Genomic DNA, 24,998 nt, shown 5'->3' on the forward strand with positions numbered 1-24,998 from the left:
GTATAAGGGCAGACTAGATGGATCATGAGGTCCTTTTCTGCCGTCAGTCTTCTATGTTTCTATGTTTCTATGAAACTATCTACAAGAGATAAACATTACAGCAATATCTGAAATGACTAAGGACATACTAGATAAAGAGATAACATCAGTAGAACTACAGAGAGCAATCCAAAAACAACAACAACAACAACAAAATAGAACTCCAGTTCCAGACAGTCCAAGATTTAATGGTAGGCATTTTCGGTAGAATGAGATAGATTTTTATTTTTGTTATGAATGTTACCCAAAATGTATCAAAAAGCTAATGTATATTTGATCATACATATATTAACAGTAGCTAGAATTGTATTTGCACAACACTGGAAAAGTGGAGAGATTCCTAGAGATGAGAATGTGATAAGGAAAATATTAGAATATGCAGAAATGAAGACTTTAATTAAAGAGAAAGAACAAACAGAACATTATGAAATTTGGGAGGTGTTTTATAAATGGTTTCAGAACAAAAAAGGGCTTTGGGATTGAAGGTTAAAAGTAGAAAAATATATATTAAAACAAAGAAGAAATACAATGATTCATAGATTATAAGAAATAAGAATAAAAATGTACATAATTGCTATATAATTTGCAAAAATATTTTATTGTTATATTCTTTTTTTTCTTCCATCAAAATTTGTACATTCCCATTTTCATCTTCCAATTGTTGAATAAATTTCTTTTAGAAACATAGAAGACTGACGGCAGAAAAAGACCTCATGGTCCATCTAGTCTGCCCATATACTATTTCCTGTATTTTATCTTACAATGGATATATGTTTATCCCAAGCATGTTTAAATTCAGTTACTGTGGATTTACCAACCACGTCTGCTGGAAGTTTGTTCCAAGGATCTACTACTCTTTCAGTAAAATAATATTTTCTCATGTTGCCTTTGATCTTTTCCCCAACTTTTCTTTTTCTTTCCTTTGTAGGACAGTCTTGGGACTGTTTTGGTTATGGAGACCATACAAATCCTCCAAGTAAATCATTGTAGAACTTGATTTGAACCCAGGTCAGCCCTCCCCCATCTGAGTCCTAATGCAAACAAATTCCAGTTCTTGACCCAATGGCAATTCAAAACTTCTCTAGTCAGAAATGTCAAAATTCCCCCCTCCCCCCCAAAAAAAGTCGACCAATTTTCTGATTCATAAAGGGCAGGTGGCCCTGTAACTGTTAATTGAAGCGCCAAGAATAACAAATGCATTTGTAAATTCCACACCAGCTTGTGGCTAATTTACAAACAGGAATAAACAGTAAAACATGTCAGATAAATTATTCACCAGAAGAATCCAAGATGCTCTTTTGGGAGGAAATAGAAAAACAGCTTAAACCATCTCAAAAAGTCCTGGGGATGTTAAGAGCTCTCTCATGCTGATGAGCTTCCAAGAGGCCACTAGAAAAAAGTGGTACTTTCAGTAGCCTTGAAGGAAAGCAAATATCCATCCCTTTCATCAGGGCTAAGCAATCTGGTGCCGATAAACAGTCGCTGCTTTCTTCTTTGCTGCCTGCTCTACTTCCACAATTTTAGGGTTCTTTTTTTTTTAATTAAAGCAAACTGGAATGGAAAATTGTTGTGCTGCAGTGCAAAATTCCTTTCATGACATCTTTATTTATTATTATTTTTTATTTATAAAGATGTCAGGAATGGGTGTAGAAAAGACCAACTTCACTCCTCCACTCGAAACAGAATACCCTACGAAAATAGACTAACAATCCTGGGTCCTGAAAGCTTAGAACTGCGGCGCCTAAAACACAATTTAAGTATTGCCCACAAGATCATATGCTGCAACGTCCTTCCGGTCAACGACTACTTCAGCTTCAACCGCAACAACACAAGAGCACACAACAGATTCAAAATTAATATTAACCGCTCCAAACTTGACTGTAAAAAAATATGACTTTAACAATCGAGTTGTCAAAGTGTGGAACTCATTACCGGACTCAATAGTGTCAACTCCCAACCCCCAACACTTCTCCCTTAGACTCTCCACGATTGACCTCTCCAGGTTCCTAAGAGGCCAGTAAGGGGTGTATATAAGTGCACTGGTGTGCCTATCGTCCCCTGTCCAATTGTCTTTCCTTATCTCATATGTCATATATATTCTCTCCTTATCTATCTATCTATCTATCTATCTATCTATCTATCTATCTATCTATCTATCATCTATCTATCTATTATATATATATCATATATATTCTGTCCTTATCTCTTATATCATATATACTCCCTCCCTCCCATCTACTTCTCTTCTTTTTACTTTCTATCGTCATATATATTACTTAATGTCTATTCTCTTCCATATGTATTGTATATTGGACAAACAATAAATAAATAAAAATAAATAAATAAAATGATAAGGGGACTAGAGAGACCAGGAAAGGTTGCTGGAACTGGGCATGGATAATCTAGTAAAAAGAAGGGCTAGAGGGGACATGATAGCTGTATACAGGTACTTAAGGGGTTGCCACAGAGAGGAGGGGGGCACACTATTTTCCAGGGCACCAGAGGGTCAGACGAGAAACAATGGTTGGAAGCTGACCCAGGAAAGATTCGACCTGGAGATAAGGAAGAATTTCCTGACGGTGAGAGCGATCAACCAGTGGAACAGCCTGCCAGCAGAGGTTGTGAACTCCCCAACTTTGGACATTTTCAAGAGGAGATTGGACTGCCATTTGGCTGGAATGCTGTAGGATTTCCTGCTCAAGCAGGGGATTGAACTTGATGACCTGTAAGGTCCCTTTCAACTATAATAATAATAATAATAATAATAATAATAATAACAACAACAACAACAACAACAACAACAATAATAATAATAATAATAATAATAATAATAATAATAATAATATTAATGAAATACGAAGATCTAAAAATCGAGCTGCAACAACTCTGGCATAAGCCAGTGAAAGTGGTCCCAGTGGTACTTGGCATGCTGGGCGCAGTGCCAAAGGATCTCAGCGGACATTTGAAAACCATCGGAATTGACAAAATCTCCCATCTGTCAATTGCAAAAGGCCACTTTACTGGGATCGGCACACATAATTCGCCGCTATATCACGCAGTCCTAGGTGCTTGGGAAGCGCCCGACTGGTGATGAAATACAAAATCCAGCATAGTGATCTTGTTTGCTGTGTTGTATTGACATAATAATAATAATAATAATAATAATAATAATAATAATAATAATAATAATAATGCTCTTCTGGGCCTCCTAGACTCCCATAGAGGAGGGTTTAAAAGAAAAATGGTGGGGAATCATGGTTTGTCTTGTGTTTTGTTGGGAGGTTTATCGAGGAAAAAAAATGTGGGGTAGGTGGGAAAAAGAAAAGGACCATAAACAACTCACCTTACTAGTTTGTGTTCTGGAAATGGTCCTCATAGTAGCCATTTGGTAAGATCACCGATGACCTACTTTCCAAACAGAATAACAAAATAACAAGAGTTGGAAGGGACCTTGGAGATATTCAAGTCCAATCCCCTGTTCATTTCAGACAAATAACTGTCCAATTTCTTTTTAAAAGTCTCCAACAATGGAGCACCTACGACTTCTGGGGTTAATTTCATTTAATGTACAGTATTGTATTTCTATGCTGCCCAACTCCTGAAGGACTCTGGGCGGCTTACAACAAGCTATAGAAAATACATTTAAAATATACTGCTCAAAAAAAAATAAAGGGAACACTCAAATAACACATCCTAGATCTGAACGAATGAAATATTCTCATTGAATATTTCATTTGCACAACTATTCCATTTGCACAACAGCACGTGAAATTGACTGTCAATCAGTGTTGCTTCCTAAGTGGACGGTGTGATTTCGCAGAAGTTTGATTTACTTGAAGTTATATTCTGTTTTTTTAAGTGTTCCCTTTATTTTTCTGAGCAGTGTACAAAGCAACATTTCTGTACAAAGGGCTGCTGTGGTCAACTGGCCGCTCCTTGAAGAGAGAGTGGGTCATTCCACTGGTTAATTGTTCTCACTGCTAGGAAATGTCTCCTTTGTTCTAAGTTGCTTCTCTCCTTGATTAGTTTGCACCCATTCTTCTTGTTCTATCTTCAGGTGCTTTGGAGAATAGCTTGACTCCCTCTTCTTTGTGGCAACCCCGAAATATTGGAACACTGCTATCATGTCTCCCCTGGTCCTTCTTTTTCACAAACTAGACCTACCCAGTTCCTGCAACTGTTCTTCATATGTTTTATCCTCCAGCCCCCTAATCATCTTGTCTGCACTCTTTCCAGGGTCTCAACATCTCCTTTATATCATATTGACCAAAACTAGATGCAATATTCCAAGTGTGGTCTTACCAAGGCATTCTAAAGCAGTACTAACACATCATGTGATCTTTATTCAGTGAAGGGCTACCAAAATGTTTACTTCCACACTGTTGGCGTGGCTTATGCAGGACACCCAGCATTTTCTTTCGACATCTTTCAGTGCAAATTAGATGATCTGGGGTGGAGCTCCATTTTCGCTACCCCTCTGTGTTCTCCCTTATCTGGGCAGCAGCGCACCCCTATATTCTCCCCCTCTGTTGACACATATAGAGTGGGGGGGGGGAGAAGGAGGGAGGGAGGGAGATATATATATACAAACTATATCTACAGCAGCACGAAGCTTACAACTTCAGCCTGATGATGGTGAATGTGATTTCACCGAAACGTCGCATAGACACTCAAAATATTACACGGGGCAAAACTCAGAGTCCCTCTTTTTTTTTTAAAGCCTTAAAGTTTTGGATTTTTTTGATTCCCCTCACCTCACCTTCTTCATTCGGCAGTGACTGTCTTCCTCCTCTTCTTCCTCCTCCTCCTCCCACCCAGATTCTGAGCTTTTATTTCTTTCCTAATGGGTTTGCACGCATTATTTGCTTTTACATTGATTCCTATGGGAAAAATTGCTTCTACTTACAAATTTTTCTACTTAAGAACCTGGTCACGGAACGAATTAAGTTCATAAGTAGAGATATCCCTGTACCTTGCTAAGACAACTTTCCATTGTTGGGCCTTAAATAAATGTTCACTGTCAATGATCTCCAATTTAATGCATGCCCGGGACATTTATTGTTAGCTGTAGATTTAAATTCTTGATGAGCCAGTATCTTGTTCTGAAATCCCACATGGATCCTTTGTAATCATGGATGTTGTTTCTGTCTAACCGCATAGGAGAAAACTTTTGCTCACGATTAGTTTTTGCGAGTCTCCAAGGAAAGCAAGGCACACATTAGCCCACTATTTGTTTTTAAGCTCATCTGCATTGCTGCTGTTGGCAAAGAGGAGGCTTTGATATCATCGGGTTAAGAACAGCTTTGAATCTGTAGCATTCGGTATTCTAATATGCCTCCCACAACCCGCTTTATACCATCACTGGAGGAAGATTGGAGAGATACTTCATGCAAATTAAGACTTGAGCTGAGAAGAGAATTAGGTGAGGCTTCGCTTGTTTATGAAGCATATTTATGAACTGTATCAGAGCGCCTAGAACAGTGATGGCGAACCTATGGCACGGGTGCCACAGGTGGCACGCGGAGCCATATCTGCTGGCACGCAAGCCGTTACCCTAGCTCAGCTCCAATGTGCATGTGTGTGCCAGCCAACTGATTTTTGTTTCATGCAGAGGTTCTGGGAGGGCGTTTTTGGCTTCCAGACAGCCTCCGGGTGAATGGGGGAGGGCATTTTTACTCTTCCCAGGCTCCAGGGAAGCCTTTGGAGCCTGGGGTGGGCAAAACATGAGCCTACTGGGCCAGCAGAAGTTGGGTAACAGGCAGTTTCCAGCCTACAGAGGGCCTCCGGGGTGGGTGGGGGACATTATAGAGTGGTATTAACATTTCACACGATCTTCACATATTTTAACAGGGCCCAGGATAGTTTACGCACAAAATTGGAAGGGGGAAAGTATCCCCAAAAGAAGACGTAGTTAAAAAAAATTTGGATGGTGCAGAGATGGATATGATGACCAGAAGGCTGAATGACCAAGAAGAATCTGAATTTCATATTATTTGGAACAAAGTCTACAAGTGGATAGATATAAAGAAAAATTAAAATTAAACTTTAGGAGAAATGTATGAATATATTAAAATGACTTTAGAATTTTTCTCTTTTTATTAACTTAATTTTATGTTTATTAGAATATATAAACAAAATTCTTCTTTTTATCTAGATTAATATGTTGATTTAATGAATTAAGAACATATTCTTTTTCTGTATTAAAAATTAACTTCTAAGAAGAGAGGGGCAATTGTAACCCCTACTACATGTTTAAATGTTTGTATGTCTGTGTGTTTTTTTAATGAAAAAATCAATAAAGTTTGTTAAATAAAAACATTTCACACGATCTTGATCCCTCTGTTAATGCAGCCTAGAACTTCAGGAGGTGTATTCCTTAAAACTCCAGGTTCAGAATTCAAACATCAGTTAAAGCGATCTTATCTATGTGTCTTCACTTTCCCCCATGCTGCTATGTTCTGAATTGGACTGATGGCCAATCTCAGATTGATTCCTCAACTCCCTTAGTATTTCTCTTTCTCTTCTCTGGAGAAGAAGGAAGGATGATTTGAATTAAAAACTTACAATTGTGCCACTAAATGGATGACCGTTGGAAGCCAGCCTAGTGGTCCATCTCTTGTGTTCCACCCTCCTTGGCAAACAACTGCTACAGTTTTACTGTGGTTATTTGATTATGAAATGTACAGAGTGGTAGGAACAGGTCCATCAGTTTGGGGAAAACATCTCAAGAGGCTGCCAGACCAAATATTGATCCTTTGCAAAGTGACTTTTGCCTCAGCCTAGGACTCTTAATGATGACTTTGAAACCATTTGCTGTTGAGACGGGATCCACTTTGACATCAGGGAGATCCAGAAGGGGCTTTGATGACCTATCAAGAGCATTTCTTCATAAGAGTCGGCACAAAGGTGCTTGAACATAAATAACCCATTTGGGGCTATTATTAGTGTTGGGCGAACCGAACCCGCACAATTCGGGTCCGTACCAAATTTTGTGGTGTTAGGCATGCTGGACCTGAATCCGAATTTTTTAAAAAATCCGTGCTTTTGTTGGGCATTCGTGCCAAACACTACAAAAGCCACCGCCCGGCTGTCATCTGCTGAGAAGAGGAGGAGGAGCCGGGCACCAGTGGTGATGGAGGAAGGTGAACACCGTGGAGCTGTCAGCTGGTCAGGAGGCACAAAAGGAGCTGGGGAATCCCACAAAGAGATTCTGGGGGTGGAGCTTTGACATCACGTACACCGGCAGGTTGCTAAGGACGCCAAAGTGATCACTTCCTGGATTCCATGGAATCCTTAGCAACCTACCGGTATACGTCAAAGCTCCGCCCCCGGAATCTCTTCATGGGAGGGATTCCCCAGCTCCTTCAAAGGGAGGTCTTTTCATGTAAATTTTTATTTATTTATTTTTACAAAGAAGGATGCTGCAGCAGTGCCGCAAGCAAAGGGAGGTCTTTTCATGTAAAAATAAAACGTTTTTATTTTCACGTGAAAGGACCTCCCTTTGCTTGCAGCGCCGCTGCAGCATCCTTTTTCGTAAAAATAAAAATAAATAAAAATTAAAAATCCGTAAAAATAAAAAATGATGGGATTCTGGGGGTGGAGCTTTGGCGCCACGAACCGTTCGGGTTCGGCCAAATTTTGCGCAAAGTTCATCCGAACTTGCTGAACCCTAACACCGTTGGGCTCACCCATCACTAGCTATTATGACCCAACTCTAGGGAGATCGTTGGTCTTACCTTGGGAAATGAGAGGGTCTATCCCAGCAATGGGAAACCTTTTCGGCACCAAGTGCCCAAACCAGATTACAGGTGCACGTGCCGGAGTGCCAGAAACCCAACGACCAGCTGGCCGGCAACTTTACAGGGCATTTTCTGGGCTGTTTTCAAGCTGGTTTTGGCCCCAGGAATGGCCCCCAAAATGACTGGAAAGCAGCTCAGAAAATGACCCATCCTTCAAACTGATTTTAGGCTGGTTTTGGCCTGAAAAACAGCTTGAATATGGCCCCAAAAGCCAGAAAATGGCTTGGGGTTTTTTGGGCCACTTTCAGGCTGTTTTCAGACTATTTTCCACTGTAGTGAAGACCAGCTGGCGATGGCCTGGGTGCTCACCGAGAGGGCTCCGCATGTCACCTCTGACATCCATGCCATAGGTTCACCATCACTGGGCCTATAATAAAAATTAAAAAAATCCACCTTGGAAGCCCTCGTCTTCAGATTTCAAGAGAGCAAAAAGGGAATTAGGGTGTCTGAGTGGGAGATCTAAAGAGCTTTGTCTGTCCGTCCCTCTGTTTGACTGTCTAGCCTTGACAGACACAACTTCCTCCTTTGCTTGGCGTTGGCTGTTAATAAGGACAGAGGAGACTGATCCGGGAGGGGGGAGGAAGAGAATGGAGGGGGGGGAGAAGGCAAAACGGCCTTAAATTATTCATTGTCAATATCATTATGTGTCATAACAGTGTGTCTGTGATGTAGGGAGGGCAGAGGGAGGCTGGGGGGTGGAGGCAGCCCTCGCATGGCAAGGCCGGAGCAACTCATCACAGGCTGAACAATGGCAGAGAGCTGATTAAATATTGATAGTCTCTAATTGGCTACAGGCTTTTTGGGATAGCCAGCGCTCTGTTGGAATCATTTGTATTCTTGCTTTGGAATTGGGGGACAGAGTAAGCGGGGGGGGGCAGGGAGTGGGAAGCGCGTCTCTCTCTCTCTCTCCATCCCCTTTCTTGATCCGCGTCTTCCCCTGATGCATATTATAATAATAATAATAATAATAATAATAATAATAATAATGATGATAATAATTATTATCATCATCATCATCATCATTATTATTATATATAATTTATAATATTAATATTATTATTATTAATAAAAATAATAATAATAATTGTTATTATTCTTATTCTTTTTCTTATCATCATCATTATTATTATTATTATTATTATTATTATTATTATTATTATTATTTATTAGCTTTGTATGCCGCCCCTCTCCGAAGACTAGCGAAGCATGCCTTCCGTCCCCTGTCCTAATGTTTCTCTCTTACTATCATGTATATAAGCATTGTTATGTCTTTCTATACTATCAATACATACTTAACTAACTAACTAACTAGCTAGCTAGCTAACTAACTAACTAACTAACTAACTAACTAACTAACTAACTAAATATGTCCCATTTTTTAAAATTTATTTATTTTGTCCAATACACAATAATACACAATGAAGGTTATAGAGGATATAGTAGAGAAGATATAGGAGATATAGGAGAGACTATAGGACAGGGGACAGAAGGCACACTAGTGCATTTATGTACCACCCTTACTGACCTCTTAGGAATCTGGAGAGGTCAACCGTGGATAGGCTAAGGGTAAAATGTTGGGGGTTAGGGGATGATACTACAGAGTCTGGTAATGAGTTCCACACTTCGACAACCCGATTACTAAAGTCGTATTATTTACAGTCAATTTGGAGTGGTTAATATTAAGTTTGAATCTGTTGTGTGCTCTTGTGTTGTTGTGGTTGAAGCTGAAGTAGTCTTTGACAGGCAGGACATTGCAGTACATGATCTTGTGGGCAATACTTAGATCAGTGTTTTTCAACCAGTGTGCCGTGGCACACTAGTGTGCCGCGAGACATGGTCAGGTGTGCCACGAAGCTCAGAGAGAGAAAGAAAGCAAGAGAGAGAGAAAGAAAGAGAAAGAAAGAAAGCAAGAGAGAGAAAGAGCGAGTGAGCGAGAAAGAGAACAAGAGAGAGAGAAAGCAAGAGAGAGAGAGAAAGAGAACAAGAGAAAGAAAGCAAGAGAGAGAGAGAGAAAGAGAGGGAGGGAAGGAAGGAGAGAGAGAGAAAGACATAGAGGGAGGTAAGGAGGGAGAGAAAGAGCAAAAAAGAGAGGAAGGAAGGAAGAGAAAGAAAGAGGGATGGAGAGAGAGAAAGAAAGAGGAAGGAAGGGGGGGAGAGAGAATTTTTTTGTCCAAACTTTTTTTAGCCCCCCCCCCCCGCCTCGCTCAATGTGCCCCAGGGTTTTGTAAATGTAAAAAATGTGTCGCAGCTCAAAAAAGGTCGAAAATCACTGACTTAGATCATGTTTAAGGTGTTGTAGTTCTAAGCTTTCAAGCCCCAGGATTGTAAGTTTAGTTTCGTAGGGTATTCTGTTTTGGGTAGAGGAGTGAAGGGCTCTTCTGATGAAGTATCTTTGGACATGGGTTCCATACAATTGAGCTGTATTCTATGATGGGTCTGGTGAAAGTTTTGTAAGCTCTGATAAGTAGTCTGAGATTTCCAGAGCAGAAGCTACGTAGGATTAGATTAACAACTCTTGAGGCCTTTTTCTGGAAAATCCAATTCAGGGGAGACTTCGTGCGCTTGAGAGCCTCATGGTGTCGCTTCCCAGAGCCTTCTTTATTTTCCCAGAAACCTTTGCCCTGTTGGGTATTTCCTCCCCTTTTCCCCCCGTCAGTAAAAAAACGAGGTTATTATTTGTTCATATACAGTGATACCTCGTCTTACAAACGCCTCGTCATACAAACTTTCGAGATACAAACCCGGGGGTTAAGATTTTTTTGCCTCTTCTTACAAACTATTTTCACCTTACAAACCCACTGCCGTCGCTGGGATGCCCCGCCTCCAGACTTCTGTTGCCAGCGAAGTGCCCGTTTTTGCGCTGCTGGGATTGCTCTGAGGCTCCCCTTCATGGGAAACTCCACCTCCAGACTTCCATGTTTTTGTGATGCTGCAGAGGAATCCCAGCAGGGGAATCCAGCAGTGCAAAAATGGGCGCTTCGCTGGCAACGGAAGTCCGGAGGTGGGGTTTCCCAGTGAGGGGAGCCTCAGTGAAATCACAGCATCGCAAAAACACAGAGGTCCGAAGGTGGGGATTCGAGGACTTCGGTGTTTTTGCAATGCTGCGATTTCACTGATGCTCCCTTCGCTGGGAAACCCCACCTCCAGACTTCCGTTGCCAGCGAAGCGCTCGTTTTTGCAATGCTGGGATTCCACTGCTGGGATTCCCCTGCAGTATCGCAAAAACACAGAAGTCCGGAGGTGGGATTTCCCATGGAGGGAAGCCTCAGGAGAATCCCAGCAGTGCAAAAACGGGCACTTCGGCTGGCAAAAGGGGAGAATTTTGGGCTTGCACACATTAACCACTTTTCCATTAATTCCTATGGGAAACATTGTTTTGTCTTACAAACTTTTCACCTTCAGAACCTCGTCCCAGAACCAATTAAGTTTGTAAGACAAGGTATCACTGTATTTATTTTGCAAAACCATCCAGGTCAGCTCTCCCATCTATTGTACTGGGATGCTCACTTGAAAGGAAAAAGCAAGCCGCTCCATCTCTGGTGGGTTTGATCATTTGGCTGGATTGATTCCTGGTGAGGAACTCAGCCGAGACAAAGAAGAGAAGGAAGGACTGGGCTTCATTTTGAGGGGGAAACAGCCTCTTGGAGGCCAAACTTGCTTGAATTTTTCATTAAAGAGAATCTTTTCAATACACCAAATGAGCCTGGCTGCTCTAACTTTGTGCTTTCTTCTTCAGTTCTGCACGTGGACTATGGGCAGCGTGTTCTAACGCAGGGGTCCCCAAACTTTTGGACCCCAGGGACCCCCAAGGTCATAATTTTAAGTCCCGCAGACCACTGATATGATTTTTTAAAAAGATAAATACATTTGGAAAATAATGATCAGAGAACTTCCATTTTATTCTTATGAAATGTACCTATTTAACATAACAAAATTATAAACGCTTGTTTAATGATAACAAAATCTTTAAAGGTTGTTTAATTGTAACAAAATTATTAAAGGTAGTGTAATTACTGAAATAATTGAAGCTTATTTGACGGTGGCTTGGGAAAGTCAGTCTCACATTCCAGAACTGTAACTGTAGTCGCCTCCCCTCCCTTCTTTCCTTTCCTTTCCTATCATCTCCTTTCCTTCTTTCCTTTCCTTTCTTCTTTCCTTTCCTTTCCTTTCTTTTCTTTACCTTCCCTTCCCTTCCCTCTTCATCCTTTCTTCTTCCTGGACTGGATGAATTGCTCTCAGCCATATCTGGCCCAGGGGCCAAGATTTCTCCACAGACCACCAAAATTTTCTTGAGGACCACCAGTGGTCCACGGACTAAAGGTTGGTGACCTGTGTTCTAAAGAATGACAGAAATCTTCTTTGGCTTATAAGCCCCATGAATCCTGAAAAAAACAGCTGTCAAGTCCAACATTTTGGGAGGAATCCTGCTATGGAGAAAGCTGCCCTGCCCCAAGTGTTTTTATGATATTTTTAATTATAATAATTATTATCTGATTAGCCTACTCTCTGACTGGCAGATGCCTGCAATTCTTTTGGACTTCCGTTCCCAAACTTCTTAGCCGGAATTGTCAGGTATAAGGAGTCCTTGACTTACAACTGTTTGTTTGCTGACTGTGTCAGAGTTACAACAGCACTGAAAGAAAGTGACTTAGGACCCCCTCAAAGATGTTTTTGTTCAGGAGGCAACTGGACTTTCTTGTTTTTTCTTTTGAAGATGTTTTGCTTCTCATCCAAGAAGCTTCTTCAGCTCTGGCAGGATAGTTGGAAACAGAAGGATGAATATTCCTTGCGGACAGTTGGTCATTTGCATTCTTTTAGTGGATCGTTAAGGTCACCTGGAGGTTTTTCTGTGTCCTCAGTAAACCTGAGTAGTGCAGATGATAGTCCTGTAGTCTGCAATATTTTTTCCCCCTCTGGAAATCCATTCCTACTCCCACACCATTCTAAGGGCGTCCACCCCAAATTGCATAGCTAAAAGTCTGTAGAGATTCTCAGTCATCCAGGTCATGGGACCGAGCAAGAATTTATAATTATTTGAACTTATTATTTTAAAGGTTAATAGCTACAGTGTAATAGTTTAAAAACAATATAAACATAGAGTTTTCGATTTCTTTTTTATTTATAGCATAATAAAGTTAGAAGTGTTATTTTCTATATTTTATTTTTTGAATAAGTATTTGATATTTTATAGATAAGAAACTTAATTAACATAAAGAATATAGAGTCAAACTAAACAAGAATATAATGTGCATGTGTGACATTTCTGTACTGATCTGACTACAGTTAGGTTTCTTTTTTCTGTATTAGTTAGACTTCTATGACAAGCGGAGCAATGGTAGCTCCTTAAATGTTTAATGTTGTTTGTTCTTGTCTGTCTTTTGAAAAATAATAAAATATACTTTTTTAAAAAAAGAAAATCTCAACAGACTTTTGACTTATGACCAATTTCACACTTATGACCACTGCAGCACTCCCATGGTCACAGGATCAAAAATTCAAATGTTTGGCAACTGACTTATATTTAGGATGGTTGCAATGGGGTCATGTGATCCCTGTCCAAATTATTATTGTTATAGATCAATGATGGCGAACCTATGGCATGGGTGCCACAGGTGGCATGCAGAACCATAATCTGCTGGCACATGAGCTGTTGCCCTAGCTCAGCTCCAACATGCATGTGTGTGCTGGCCAGCTGATTTTTGGCTTGCACAGAGGCTCTGGGAGGGCATTTTTGGCTTCCAGAGAGCTTCTGGGAGGATTGGGGGGTGTTTTTACCCTCCTCCAGTTCCAAGGAAGCCTTTGGAGCCTAGGGAGGGTGAAATAGCCTACTGAGTCCACCAGAAGTTGGGAAACAAGCTGTTTCCAGCCTCCAGAGGGCCTCTGGAGGGTGGGGAAAACTGTTTTTGCCCTCCCTAGGCATTGAATTATGGGTATGGGCACTCAGGCATGCATGATAACACACGCCCACGCTCTTTTGGCACCCAAGGAAAAAAAGGTTCGCCATCACTATTATAGACTCTGTCTATAACTGTTGGGCTGGCAATATATTGGCTGCAGGTGTTGCAGACTGCCACAAGAGGGACCTAGAGTTCACAGCTTATTTCTCTGAGTGATCCCCTCTGTTTCTCTTTGTCTGGCTACTCACTGTGAATGGCGATTCACTGTTAAGTTTGCTCTGCAATTCTCTGCATGGTCTGTATTGTAGGTATGTATTACAGCTAAAATGTGTTCAGGCTTGATATCTTTGTTTGCTGATTATGACAAAGACAACTGGTAAGAAAGACTGTGTACTTGGTGATATTTGGATTGTTATTCTGACTTACTATGTGTACAACTTTGTTTAGACGATTTATAGGAATATGTTATTTCTCTAAACGAACTTTAATTCAAATTAGTGTAACTGTGTATGGCTGAGTAATTAATCACAACTAATCTCAATTTAAACATTTCTCTGTGTGCACAACCTTGGTAAACAAGGATTACTCTGGTCATACATTAACAAAAGCTAATGGGGAAGCCAGATTCACTTAACAACAGTGCTATTATCTGAACAAGTGATTAAGTGGCAGGAAAGGTCGTAAAATGGAGTAGTGCAACTGAATCCATTCCTTGGCTTTCCTCCCACAATTCTCTTTATATACAAATGGTCGTCTTAAAAATGTATTCATTTTTGGAGCAATTTGTTACGGAAATGCTCATTTGTAGTTACCACATTTTTCGGAGTATAAGACTCACCTCCCCCACTAAAAGAAGCTGAAAATTAGGGTGCGTCTTATACTCCAAATGTAGATTTTACTAAAGCTTTTTTTTTTTAGCTCTAACACAGTGCTAATGTGATCTTCCATCTTTTGTTAGCTAAGTGGCCTTCCTTTTGCCTGCTTCTTTCACTGCTGCCCCCTCTGACAATCAGTTGAGCCTTTTTTCAGCCCTAATGAGGTTCTAACAGTGAAACCATATTCTGTGCTTTGCTAGCAAAATGACCATCCCTTTATCCTCAACCAGGGGATAAAAAGTAATTACATGGGCTCAAAACCAGCAAATTAATGTAACGAAGCTGACCAGACTAAGGAATGGCCAGATGAATATCTTATAGGCAGATTATTTTTTCCTATTTTCCTCCTTAAAAACCTAAGGTGCATTTTATAATCCAATGCATTTTATACTCTGAAAAATATGGTATTGTTGTGATTCCGTCTGAGGCCCCTCAGGGAACGGCTGATCCTCTGCCGGCTTCCTGCTCAGAGGGGGAGGAGGAGGAACAGGAGGTTCAGGCAGACGGGGAGGAGGAATCTCAGGCTGAGGGAGAGGGAGGACAGCCAGAGTCCCCCGAGAGGGAGCTCTCCCCAGCAAGCAGCCTGGATTCCTTAGATGAAAATGCACAAGCAATAATCGATCTCCGGCAGAGAAGAGCAACACAACGAAGGGGACAATTAGCCAGCTACTTTCAGCACTAAAGAGGCAACAGCTGGGTTTGGGTGTGGTGCTCTCTGGAAAGACGGAAAAGGCAGACCCACCCTTCCTGGCTTGTGGAGTATTATCTTTGGGAGTCCTGGGACCTGGCTGTGATCTTTGGCGTCTTGGAATTCTGGTTTGTGACTTTGAATACTGAAACCTTGGGGGAAAAAGGTGTGGATCTTATTCTCTACAGTGGTGGGTGTGCCAGCAAGAAGTCTGCTGTATTGTCTGGCCATCAGGATTCTGCTGTGAAGTCTCATAGCCTGCCTGTTGGGAAGAACAGGATTTTCTCTGTGTTTATTTTTCAAACTATAAAGTGCTTTTGCTTTTACCAGCGTGTCTGGCTGCTTTTTCCAGTTGGTGTTGAAGTCTGGGGGCACCCAGACAGAACAGGTATATACTCCTAGTATACACCTTTCGGTTACTTTTAATTTCATGCCAAATATTGCTTTCAGAAGAAATACAAGAAGCTTTAAAAATATTGGAATCTTCTAAAAATATTGGAATCTTCTTCCTTGTCTTAAAAGCTGCCTCTTTTATTCAAAGTATTATACAACATTGGACCTATTGTACAACTGGTTAGAGATGGCAGGTGCAGATTAGTAAATTAATATTGAAAGAGGATTAACAAAATAGAAACAAATGCAATTATATACACTGCTCAAAAAATTAAAGGGAACACTCAAAGAACACATCCTAGAACTGAATGAATGAAATATTCTCATTGAATACTTTGTTCTGTACAAAGTTGAATGTGCTGACAACAAAATAAAATTGATTGTCAACCCGTGTTGCTTCCTAAGTGGACAGTTTGATTTCACAGAAGTTTGATTTACTTGGAGTTATATTGTGTTGTTTATTTTTTTGAGCATTATGGATGTACATAAGAATATATACTGTAAGAAATATTACTACTGGACTGTAGGTGGCTATAGGTTAAAATGTATAGAGAGATAAATATATAGAAGGTTATGGTATAATTAAGAAAATAATGGTTATAATGTACAACATTATGCATTTAAAAGAGACTATAACATATGATTAAGAGAATACTGGTTACAATCAGAGGTTATAATACTATGTATACTTAGAAAGTAATGGATACAGTCAGTACACCATTATTGCAAATCTGGAAAGGTGATGTATTATAAAGAAAAATGTAAAAAAATTGGAGAAGCGGGAGAAACTCATATATTCATTATGTTAACCTTCAAATGCTTTTGAACAACATTCTGACAGTGAGAACAATCAACCCATGGAACAGAAATTGCCTTCGGATGTGGGAGCTTCAACCCTGGAGGCTTTCAAGAAGAGACAATGTAGGGTCTCCTCTTTGGGCAAGGGGTTGGACTAGATATCCTACAAGGTCCCTTCCAACTCTGTTAATCTGTATCTAACTTGATGGTGCCTTTTTCATTACTGAAAACTCTTTGTCATTAACTATATTCAAAGCAACAATCCTATTCCTGAATTAACTCATTTTCTGGGTTCACACAAAGCACTGACTCTTTAACAGACAAGTGGGAAGTTTTGCTCAACTTGTAAAGTCTCAAAACCAAACAAAAAAAGCTCAATATAGAACTGACCAAACTTTATCTTTTTGAAGCTTTAATTGAAGCTTCAGGTTGTTGTGTCAACACACAGCCAAGCAGTTAGGAGAAAGTAAAACCCACGCAGAAAACAATTTTCTACTTTCTTTGTTGCTGTCTTTCACCTTATAATTTTTTTAACCTATTAAGAAGGCTAAAAAATGTAACATTAAATGCTAAAGAAAGGGAGTAAAACCTGATCTTCCTTGGGGCGGAATGGTAAATTAAGATTTTGCAGAACTTCAGATAGAATTTCAGAAAGGTATTTTAGGACCCAAGGGAACTTAAAGGTAGCCGCTGTTGTGCCTACAGCTTGTTAAAGCAGTTAAATTCAAACACACAAAGAGAGAGAGAGAGAGAGGAGGGAGGGAGGGAGGGAGGGAGGGAGAGGGAGAGGATATATGATATAGACTGATAGAAAAATTATAGAGATAGATAGATTAGATAGATAGAGAGACAGAGACAGAGAGAGAGAGAAAGAGAAAGAGAAAGAGAAAGAGAGAGAGAGAGATGAATGGGAGGATGGATAGATGGATGGATGGATGGATGGATGGATGGATGGATGGATGGATGGATGGATGGATGGATGGGGTCTGGTTCTATGCTCATTTGCTACCATCTCTTCAATTGAATTTAGTCCTCCCTCCCTTCCTTCCTCCATCTCCTTCCTTCCCCCCTTCCTTCCTTCCCCCCTTCCTCCTCCCTCCCTTCCTTTCTCCCACTCCTTCCTTCCTTCCTCCCTCTCCTCCCTCCCTCCCTTCCTTCCCACCTTCCTCCTCCCTCCCTCCCTTCCTCCTTCCTTCCCTTCCCTCTTTCCTTCCTTCCTTCCCTCCCTCCCGCTCCTTCCTTCCCCCTTCCTTCCCTCCCCTCCCTTTCCTCTTTCCGTCCTTCCTTCCTTCCCTCCCTCCCTCCCGCTCCTCCCTTCTTTCCTTCCTTCCTTCCTTCCTTCCTTTTTAATCCTCCCATGAGTTGGCAGACTCAGCAGCCAAGAACAAAAATGCTGGGAGAAACAGAGGATTTCCTTCCAACGGGCTCTTTCTGGCAGAAATTCATTCCCATAATCGTTTTGACGGGTGTGCAACACTCTATCCAAGTTGGGTGTGGGGAAGAGCCACCCTGGCGAGTGTGTAAGCAGGCAGTGTCACCAACCAACCTGCTTTCTTCCAGCAAGGAGGGGAGTGAGTGCATACAGGTCGATTATTGGATGTGACGGGCACACCTGCTGTCTCGGAAGGCCCTGCAATTAAAACGGCTTGCAAGGGCTGGGAAGTCTGCATTAGGATACACACTCACTGCCAGCTTCTTAGCATATTAGCGCTGTCATTAGCATCTTGGCGGGCAGAGGGCAGGGCTGTGAATGGCACTCGCTTCCTGCTCGGGAAAGAGAGACAGATTTCTTCCTTCTTTCTTGCTCCCTCTCCTTCCATCTCCTGTCTCTCTCCTTCTTTCTTCCTTATCTTTTCTTATTCCCTCTTTCTTCCTTCCTTCTTTCTCGCTTGCTTCTTTCTCCTATTTTGCTTCCTCTTTCTTCCTTCTCCTTTCTCATGCTTCCTTCATTCCTTCTCTTTTCTTATTCCCTCTTTCTTCCTTCTTTCTCACTCTTCCTTCTACTTTCTTTTCTCTCTTTCTCTCTTTCTTCCTTTCTTGCTCTTTCTTTCTTTTTCTTTCTTTCTCCCTCTTCCTTCCTTTTCCTTTCTTGATCTCTCTTTCTTCCTTCTCCTTTCTCATGCTTTCTTCCTTCCTTCTCTTCTCTTATTCCCTCTTTCTTCCTTCTTTCTCACTCTTCCTTCTACTTTCTTTTCTCTCTTTCTTCCTTTCTTGCTCTTTCTTTCTTTCTTTCTTTCTCCCTCTTCCTTCCTTTTCCTTTCTTGATCTCTCTTTCTTCCTTCTCCTTTCTCACTGACTCTTTCATGCTCCTCTTTCTTGCTCTCTATTTCTTTCTTCCCCTTTCTTCCCCTTCCTCCAGTTGTACTATTTAAAGGCAGTTTTTCTAATTTAATGTCTGGCTATAATGTTTGGTTTTCACCCCAATGTTGCCTTCTTTTTGCTTAGCCCATTTTTGCCCCAGCACAGGAGCTAATTATTTGAACCATCAAATCGATACCTGTTGAAACGAACCAGCTGCAGCAAGAGAGAGAGTGATATGTAAAAAAATTCATGCTCTGTCTTAATGACACCAAGAAAAGGAGAGAAAGTGGAGAAAAGAAGAGGAGGAGGAGAAGGAGGAAGAGGAGGAGGAGGAGAGCCACTGTCAAATGCAAGCCCACAGGAGTAGAAGCTCATCCATATTTTACAGCCCCGTTAGACAAACAAAATAGGAACCAGAGCAAAAGCATAGATACCATTTGTCATATCAAAAGGCATTTCAACTGGTACCTTCCTGAGCCACCTGTCCCCTTGAAGCATGCAGCTAGGGAAGTTGAAGAGAGGGCTCAGAAAGCAAAGGAAGAAGGACAGCTGCCTCTCCCTCCAGAAGTCTTCTCACCACATCTGGAGACAGTTGGTAAGTAATTAACCTCCCAGCTAATCCCCTGGAGGAGCTGCCAAGCAGATCAAAGAACTAACACATCTTTGTCTGAAAGAGGCGGATACAGCCGAAGGGAGCGGATACAGCCAAAGCCAAGGTGGGAGGGGGGGAAGAGAGATAGATAGAGGGACCGAGAGGTAGAAAAAGACAGAGGCTTCTCTCTCTCCTTCTGTGATCCATCCCAAACTAATTGATAAAAGAAAAACGTTGGCAGCCTTGAGAGAAAGAGCTCAAAAACCAAGAGGTGAGGAACAAAATCAATTTCACCCTCTTTCTCTTGGGACAGAAAGCACAATCCACCACCACTTACAAACAGAAAAGGGATATCTGGGGCTGTACATTCTCTAATTGGATTGAGATGGGTCCCTCGATGGAGCATCCCCCAGGATCTTACCTTGTGTGAGAGGGGCCAACTCAACGGACAGGGGCAGAGCTGCCAATGGGCTCAATGAGAAGAGCATCTGATCTTCAGCTAAAGATACTTCGGCAGAACTGGTGGATGATAGGAGGACTCTAGCATTGGGGCCATAGTTCCCTCTAAGCTGAGCAGTGAGCAATCGCTCACTTAAAAATCATCATCAACTCAGAGTTTTCCAAACCTGCCCAGAAGCCGAGAGGGAAAGAGTGAGAGGGAAGGAGAGAGAGAGGAAGAGAGGAAGAGAGAGAAACAGATAGAAAAAAGAGAGCAAGGAAAAGAGAAAGAAAAAGAATGGGAGTAAGGAAGAGAGAAAGAAAATCAAAATCTAGTTTGAAACTAGCTCAACTATTTAAGTGGCATTTTGATATTGATAGAGTTGCCCTATTATGAGCTCACTGTTATAGACACACAGTATTTATTTATTTATTTATTTATTTATTCATTCATTCATTCATTCATTCATTCATTCATCCATCCATCCATCCATCCATCCATCTATCTATCCATTTATTTATTTATTATTTATTTATTTCTGTGCCACCCAGTCCCGAAGGGACTGCCGCTCAGACATTATACTTTTCCGCCCACCCCTCCCAAAAATTAGAGGGAACACTGATTGGGGCTGTTCTTGCCTCCTTTAGCCTGGTTTGCCAATCCCCAAAGAAAACTGGGCATCTGCAAAACTTTTATTCGGCTACAGCATTGATTTACATATTTTGCAGGAATTGGAGGAAAGGAACAAGAAACTCACCCTAGCCATTTCATACAAGGAAAATCTTTATAAAATGTGCTACAGATGGCATCTCCAACTCACGAGGTTTGCTAAAATGGGCCCAAATCTCTCACCAATGTGCTGGAAATGCAAAATAATACCAAGGACTTATAACCACATGTGGTGGGAATGTAACGTCTGGAAGTAAACATTACTTTCTGCTATTTAAAAGAAGACAATAGTCCTAAATTCTGGTTTCTTCTGAATGCTTCTACCCATGCTTCTTTTTAGATTTCCAAGTAATTTTCTATTTCTAATTGTTCTGTACCTCTTTCGATTTTTTAAAAAAATGTAACATTTAACTCTCAAATGCAAAGACCATATTGATTTGACTTACTTATCACATTTTTGTACCACCTTTGAGGTGTGCAAGAGGCGTTTACAATTTAGACCAAATTTTTAATCAAGAAACACACACATACACCGGCCAATGGTGTCCCATTTTACCAATATTAAAATCTGGTCACCTTAAGCAAAGAGTAACTTCTAGACACAGAGATAAGTAGCCATTTAGGCTAATTTATCTAACATAGAAACATAGAAGTCTGACGGCAGAAAAAGACCTCATGGTCTATCTAGTCTGCCCTTATACTATTTTCTGTATTTTATCTTAGGATGGATATATGTTTATCCCAGGCATGTTTAAATTCAGTTACTGTGGATTTATCTACCACGTCTGCTGGAAGTTTGTTCCAAGGATCTACTACTCTTTCAGTAAAATAATATTTTCTCATGTTGCTTTTGATCTTTCCCCCAACTAACTTCAGATTGTGTCCCCTTGTTCTTGTGTTCACTTTCCTATTAAAAACACTTCCCTCCTGGACCTTATTTAACCCTTTAATATATTTAAATGTTTCGATCATGTCCCCCCTTTTCCTTCTGTCCTCCAGACTATACAGATTGAGTTCATTAAGTCTTTCCTGATACGTTTCATGCTTAAGATCTTCCACCATTCATGTAGCCAGTCTTTGGACCCGTTCAATTTTGTCAATATCTTTTTGTAGGTGAGGTCTCCAGAACTGAACACAGTATTCCAAATGTGGTCTCACCAGCATTCTATATAGCGGGATCATAATCTCCCTCTTCCTGCTTGTTATACCTCTAGCTATGCAGCCAAGCATCCTACTTGCTTTCCCTACCACCTGACTGCACTGTTCACCCATTTTGAGACTGTCAGAAATCACTACCCCTAAATCCTTTTCATCCTAACTCCTGATTAGGATAGAAGTTTGGACTCTGCTCATTTTCCTATATCGGTTTGCCAAAGTTGGAAATATTTTCATGACCTGGTTACACAAAGAAGACCTGACTCTGGTTTACTGTTAACCCGAACTATCTCATAAGGTTATTTTGAAGATTCAGTGGTGCTCCTTCAGCTTTCCAAAAAAATCCTGGCTCTTCTTGGCTTAATCCAAAGCAAAATAGAAGAATTGTCAATGAGCTTGGTTTAGTACAAATGTCAAGAGTTATTTAACCAACAGCATCGTGATCTAGCGGGGAAGATGCTTGCTTCCCACTTGGAAGGTTGAGCGTTCGATCCTAGAAAGAGGCAAATGTTTTTCTCTTAGGGTGCAAAGAAAAAGAATATCTGCTGTGAACCTTGTGGTGTCAGAAAAAGCATCTGACCAATAAACACTCAGCTCCATCCAACACTCAGCCCTGACTTTATCCCAAATTAAGGGATTACAGTATCATAAAAATGGAGTTGGGGGTTACTTAATCTAACCAAATAATAAGGATTTCTATGCTAAATAAAAGATGAATGCTACTGGTTATGGTTGGCTTTCATCTGGCTCCTTTGACCACAGACTTTGAGGAGAATGAGCCGGGTCCATCTGGGTATCATAGGCCAATGTGTTTACCAAAGGAACCAGAAAGTGAGCCTGATTGAGAGTTATGGCCTGGGGAACCTCCAGAGACTGCAGAACCATCAGATGTGGTAATGTTTGAGTCAGATGAGGAGGGGGATATTGTGGACCCAATACTAGACGCTAGGGTAAGAATAATGCGAGGGAGACAAGAATATCTCCAGCAACATAGATCTAGCCATTGAATACCTCTATGCACAGCCTGTCATAACTGATAGTATAAAAGGCAGGATTATGGAAATCCTCAGTGCAGAAGTTCAACATTCCTAGAGAGAGAGAGAGAGAGAGAGAGAGAGAGAGAGAGAGAGAGAGAGAGAGAGAGAGAGAGAGAACTAGTAGTTGAAGAGTCTCTCTTAAATCCTTCTGTAATCCTGAAATCTTGGTTTTTGAAGGCATTTGTGAGTACCTGTCAATGCTGAAAACTAAATGACCTGAATTTATTACCTTATGTTGGATGCTCATTATTAACTGTGCTGTTAACAGTGGACTTTTGACTTTTGAAACTCTAGAGAAAGTGCAGAAGAGAGCAGCCAGGATGATAAGGGGACTGGACACTATTACATACAAAGAGCATTTGCAGGAACTGGGCATGTACAGTCTAGTGAAGAAAAGGACCAGGAGTGACATGATAGCAGTGCTCCAATACTTATGGGGATGCAGAGGAGGGGGTCAGGCTGTTTTACAAGGTGCCAGATAAGACTAATGGATGGAAAGTGACCAAGGAGCAATTCAACCTGGAAATAAGGAGAAACATTCCAACAGTAAGAGTCATCAACCAGTGGAACACCTTGCCTGCAGAAGTTGTAAGAGCTCCAAAACTGAGACTTTCAAAGAGAGATTTGACAGCCATTTGTCTGAAATGGTGTAGGGACTCCTGCTAGAGCAGGGGATTGGACTAGATGATGTTCAAGGTCCCTTCCAACTTTAATAATAATGTGTAAGCAGAGATCTGCATGGGAGGAAATATAAATTTCAAAGGATAATTCATGTCTGTTGGTTCTAACAAAGCTGTAGAGTTGGGTAGATTTGCACGAACAGATGGAACTATCCCTAGATAGTCATTCTGTCTTCAGGTTTTCTGCTCTTCCAAAACTGAAATGCATTGGTGCTTCCTACAACCGCCTCGTGTTAGCACATCATTTGCCACTGGCGAGAGTAGGAAAATTCAACAAAACTCAGACAGAGGACCATAAAGATCTCACAGCAATTGTGCTACACTGGCTGCAGGTGCCCTTTAGTTGAAGAAGGAAGGAATCACTCACAAAATCGATAGCTGCTCTTCACGGGAGTGAGATTAATCTGAGAGAACAGAGGCAGCATTTTTGCAGCTGGTTGGTTTCAATAATCCATTATTAATGCCTGACTAAGGCCTGGCTCTCAGTGAGGTGGCTAACTTGTCTGCAAGCTGTATCGCTTCAGATGGATAGACGGGTGAGAGGGAGAAAATGCCTTCAAACATTGCTACATGAGTTCAACATGAGTCGTGAGACCCCAGTTCAGCAATTCTACCCAAGCGCAGGCAACATGGCAGCAAAATTACAGGATGGTGGGGTTTTTTTTTTAATCCTCCTTTCTTTTGCTATGAGGAATCAGAGGTGGGTTCCTACTGATTAGTCCTATCTGGTTCTAATCAGTTCTTTAGAACTGTTAGTAAACTGGTAAACTCTAGAGTTGTCAACCTGATCCTACGCAGCTTCTGCTCAGGCAACCTCACCCTACTCACAAGAGCCTACAAAACTTTTGCCAGACCTATCCTAGACTACTGCTCATCTGTCTGGAACCCATACCACATCTCAGACATCAACACCCTTGAAAATGTCCAAAGATATTTCACCAGAAGAGCTCTTCACTCCTCCACTCGAAACAGAGTATCCTACGAAAATAGACTAACAATCCTAGGCCTAGAAAGCCTAAAACATGATCTGAGCATTGCCCACAAGATCATATGCTGCAATGTCTTACCAGTCAATGACTATTTCAGCTTCAACTGCAATAACACAAGAGCACACAACAGATTCAAACTTAATACGAACCACGCCAAACTTGACTGTAAAAAATATGATTTCAACAATCAAGTTATCGAAGCTGGGAACTCACTACCGGACTCAATTGTGTCAACCCCTAACCCCCAACATTTCTCCCTTAGGCTCTCCACGATTGACCTCTCCAGGTTCCTAAGAAGCCAGTAAGGGGCGTACATAAGTGCACTGGTGTGCCTTTCGTCCCCTGTCCAATTGTCTTTCCTTTTTTTCACCTATCTTATATATTCTCTTCCTTTCATATATCCTCTCCTCTAAGTTCACCTTCACCCTCTTTTTATATTATCACATGTCTATTTTCTTCCTATGTATTTATGTATTGGACAAATGAATAAATAAAAATAAATAAATAAATGATATCATGGAACCAGTTCTTCCGTTGTCTCCATCGGCACCGCCATCTAGGATTTTGCTTCTACACGAGCAGAAATGATTTTTTGACTGCTGCGGGGGGGGGGGGGGGGGGGCGCAGGGACAATTCTGAGTGAAGCA

Source organism: Erythrolamprus reginae, chromosome 8, assembly GCF_031021105.1.
Source record: "Erythrolamprus reginae isolate rEryReg1 chromosome 8, rEryReg1.hap1, whole genome shotgun sequence".
In the NCBI taxonomy this organism is placed as follows: Eukaryota; Metazoa; Chordata; class Lepidosauria; order Squamata; family Dipsadidae; genus Erythrolamprus; species Erythrolamprus reginae.